The following is a 4,255-nucleotide window of genomic DNA, read 5'->3' as shown; positions in this document are numbered from 1 at the left end:
CCGTATCAGGAATGGTGTGGTGAGCAGGACTAGGGAAGTCATCCTGCCCCTGTATTCGGCATTAGTGAGGTCTCACCTTGAGTACTGTGTTCAGTTTTGGGCACCTCAGTACAGAAAGGACATCGAGGTGCTGGAGTAGGGCCAAAGAAGGGCAACAAGGCTGGTGAAGGGCTTGGAGAATATGCCCTATGAGGAGACACTGAAGGAATGGGGGCTGTTCAGTCTGGGGAAAAGGAGGCTGATGGGAGACCTTATTGCTCTCTTCCAATATCTAAAAGGTGCTTACAGTGAGAATGGGGTTGGTCTCTTCTCACTGGTGACAGGTGACAGGACGAGGGGAAATGGCCTTAAGTTGTGCCAGGGTAAATTTAGGTACGGTATCAGGAAACGCTTCTTTACAGAGAAGGTTGTTAAGCACTGGAATAGGCTCCCCAGGAAGGTGGTTGAGTCACCATCCCTGAATGTGTTTAAAAACATTCAGATGTTTTTAACACATGTGGTGTTCAAGGACATGATTTGGTGGAGAGTTGTTAGTTAGGGTAGTATGGTTAGGTCATGGTTGGACTCGATGATTTTTAAGGTCTTTTCCAACCTGAGCAATTCTATGATTAATTCTAAGTGGAAAGTATCTTAGAAAGAAGATGCCCTGGTTGATGACCTGTCATTATATAATGCACAAATCAATTTTTTACTGGGACTTGAATATGTTTCTTTTGGTTTCATACAGAATGGGCATAAAGAGCATGTTCTGTTTGAGAGAGATTAAGCAGTCTCTCTAATATCCGAGTTCCTTTCTAAAGACTACAGTGAATGGAAGAGATAGACTGTTGGGGGCTTAGGAAGAGGAATACAATCCTGTGGTAGAAGACAGCATGTCTTGGTGTGCCACCAATGCTGAGAAGAGAGAATCAATGAAGACTCGTCAGAGTGCCACCAGTGCTAAGCCACAGCTAGAAAAGGAAGAAATTACTTAGTTGAGCAGGATTGCTTAGAAAGATCGGCTTATAAATTTGAGAGATTCCCTGAACACTTATTCTGGAGAGAATTAACCAAGGTGTCTGTGCCTAGTTCAGCTCTTTTCCAAGAGCTGCATGATCAAAATCTCCCTTTATGGCCAAATCATGTGCTTCAAACAATTCTGTTAATTGCTGTGAAAGAGTTATCCACTTGAGATTTCTAGACCTGCAGCAGATCACCTAACAATGCCTATATTCTTTTTTATATTATCTGTCGTACTTTCAGTCCATGTTTCCTGATGCAGAGAGATACATGGCATAATCTCCTTCACCCTTTTCCCTCCTGTTGTTCCTGAACAAGATGTGCTCTTCGGTATTAGTATTCTAGTCACATATTCACATGACTGTACCCTATCAAGTTTCTGTTATGTCAATTAAGTTGTAATTTTAATCTTGCATTAAAGTTTCCAGCTCCTTCTCTTCACATGAATACATTTGTGCATATGTTGGTTTGCTTTCTTCTTCTTTCTTCTACAACCCTTCATAAATAATCATTAACTTTTCATCTTTCCAGACTTTTTTTCTAGGGTCGTTCTGTTTCCCATCTTTGCATACATGTACTCATTTGATCTTGTCCTTCTCTAAGTAGAAACTGCAACATTATGTGCTTCCAGGCCACTCCATCATTTAACCCAGGAAGTATCTCCATCACAAAAACCACAAAGGCTACTTCTCAGAGGGCCACATGATTTCCAGAGACTGAGGTGGCCTCAGAGATATTATCTAAGACTTTGCATAGACCTAAAACATACCAGCACCCTGCTCATAAAAAACAGTGCAATATTAATAAGATCAATATGAAAGTATAGAAAATGGGAGAAAAAAAATGGGATTAAATAGACATTCATAAAGCCCCTAGTGCCTATATTCCAAAGTAGCACCTATATTATAACTGCTCGTGAATGATGTTTGCCTAACCCTACTTTTAAAAATAGCCAGTAATAGGACACTCTGGACTATCACTGCCAAGCTATTTCAGTATTTCACTCTCCTACCTTTAGTTTCTCTCACGTCTGATAACTACCTTTGCTGCAATTTACTTGTTCTAACCACAGTGAATGGGGAGAAAATATATTCCCCTCCTCATTGCCAGTTACCTATTTCTGTACAGAGCCAGAACACGTTTGGACAGAGGTCCCTTATTGCCCATAATGTCACATCCCTAATGTGGGTCCTCATAGATTGTAGGGACTCTCCTAAGAAACGCTTAGCAGAGTTTGAGACAAGTCACATTTATATAAATGTTGCTATGAAGCCTCTAAAAGATTTTAGAGGCCAAATAATGTGTCCAGTACAAAGAATTAACTCCAGTAGTGTTTAGGTCTGGAGATTTGCTCTGTCATTTTTTATTTTGAATAAATGTACACTTTAAACAGTTAATAACAGCAACACGCCTTTTTTCAGTTGAGGTAGAGTTGATTTTCCATCATACCAGTCGGTATGATTCTGTGTTTTGGAGAAAAACATTGTTGATAACGCACCAGCTGAAACCAGGACAGAACTAAACAATATGAGATCATTCAGATCTGATCATTCTCATTGGAGAACTATATTGTTTTCAGCTGATGTTCCCTAAACTGGTCCCTGAAGAGGAATTCCCAACGTGCAGTACTTGGCTGAGCCCTTACTAATGCTGAGTGAAGATGAATGTGATAATTTTCTTTGTATTAGAGATAATACGGCTATTTATATGTTCCAGATTGCTTCATACAGTTTTCTAAGCACAGTCAGATGAAGATAATGAGCTCTAATTGATTTTGTAAATCACTAACTTACTTAATATATTTTTAACATGTTATTCCAGCACTTACAACACCACAACCCTTTGTATTTCTTGCTGAAGATGGTTATGTTAGCAGTGACACTACAGGCAGAATTTTATGTGATAAAAAAAACAAAAACATCATAAATATTTTGGACTTTTCAGAGCAATTTGTGATAGCATCAACTGATTGTCATGGATGTATTCTTCTAAAGAAGCTCCCACTACACATTTTTTTTGCCTGTTCTGTGGATCACTGAGAGTCTATTCACTTCCAAAAGCATTTATATGAATTTTAAAATTAATTGTTAGACTGTTTGGAGTTATTAGGAGAGATTTATGTATAGTAAACCAATCTCTTTGCAAGGAACCCCTGGAAGAGCAAATCAATAAAATTAAAATGATGAAGACAGTTAAACAGTTGTTGTAACCAGCTGACCTCCTATCAGCTATCTTGTGCTGGTGTGGCCTCTCTTGCCTGTGCTAATTGACTTTGACATATGCTACTTGTTTTTTCCTTCTGCTTCAGCTGCACAGCATCCCTTCTGCCAGTGATGCAGCAAGACAAAAAGTCAGCCTCTTGCCTTCTGACACAGACTTTGGTATGAAATAAAACCCTCGTGGCAGTCCACGGCAGAGTTGTAAGGAGAACACAGCTGGGCTGCGACTGGCTGATGGAATGGATGTTTGCCCAGAGAAGCAGATCTTAAGCAGACCATAATGTAATAATGAAAGGAGTTTGCTAATTTGCAATATAGCTTGTGCTCACTGATAAAGGGTGTGTACAGTAGCTTGGTCTTATCTCTTTTGCCAGGTTTACGCTGGTGTAGCAGCACCGAGAATTCAGAGAAGCAGTTCCTGATTTCCTTCTGGGCAAGGGCAGAATCAGGTCTGATTTTGCACCGCAACCCAAACAGATAACAACTGTCCCTGGGAAATATCTTGGGAATATTTAAGAATTCTACTCTATATATGTGCATATTTATAGCTATCTCCATATTGTGTGGATATTTTGGATCGTTCTAGTACCTCTCATTATAAAGTATTTCTAAGCTAAATCCAGGACAGACAAATTATGTCTCTGGCTTCTTTTAGTAAGGTAGCCTGCTTAAATCACTGTCACATTCTTCCCATAGTAGTCGCTTAAAATTAATAGCACATGCAGAGGAAAGACTAAACCCTTTGACGTCACTCCTGAAATGAGGAAACATAAACAGAAAAGGCTTCACTCCAGCGAGCTGACAGTGCCGAAGCGGATTGGTCTGCTTTCTCTTGCCTGTGGCAGTTGACAGCACCTCCCAGCCGTGCACGGCCTTCTGCTTGCTAACACAGACAGGCTGACTGCAGCAAGCTCAGCTCTACCCCAGTCCGTACACTGGCAGAAAAGTGCACTCTCTTTCCGATTTTTTTTGCTTCTTAAGGTGGTTTATTGGCTGGGTTGGGGGTTTTGGGGAGGTTTTCTTTTCCTTTTTTTTTT

General features: G+C 40.2%; 1 long non-coding RNA gene across 3 annotated transcripts in view; it reads left to right on the top strand.

Moving 5' to 3' along the window:
- The first annotated feature begins 4,006 nt into the window (after nt 1-4,006).
- The window catches only part of LOC104909763, an 82,434-nt gene continuing 82,185 nt past the window's right edge, over nt 4,007-4,255 (top strand). For all 3 annotated transcript variants that reach the window (XR_004158913.1, XR_004158914.1, XR_004158915.1), the window contains exon 1: nt 4,007-4,199. This is a non-coding gene — a long non-coding RNA (uncharacterized LOC104909763). The remainder of the gene's footprint in view (nt 4,200-4,255) is intronic.

Source organism: Meleagris gallopavo, chromosome 2 (genome assembly GCF_000146605.3).
Source record: "Meleagris gallopavo isolate NT-WF06-2002-E0010 breed Aviagen turkey brand Nicholas breeding stock chromosome 2, Turkey_5.1, whole genome shotgun sequence".
Lineage (NCBI taxonomy): Eukaryota > Metazoa > Chordata > Aves > Galliformes > Phasianidae > Meleagris > Meleagris gallopavo.
The sequence above is the reverse complement of the archived record's forward strand: the minus strand, read 5'-3'. Positions and strand labels throughout refer to the sequence as shown.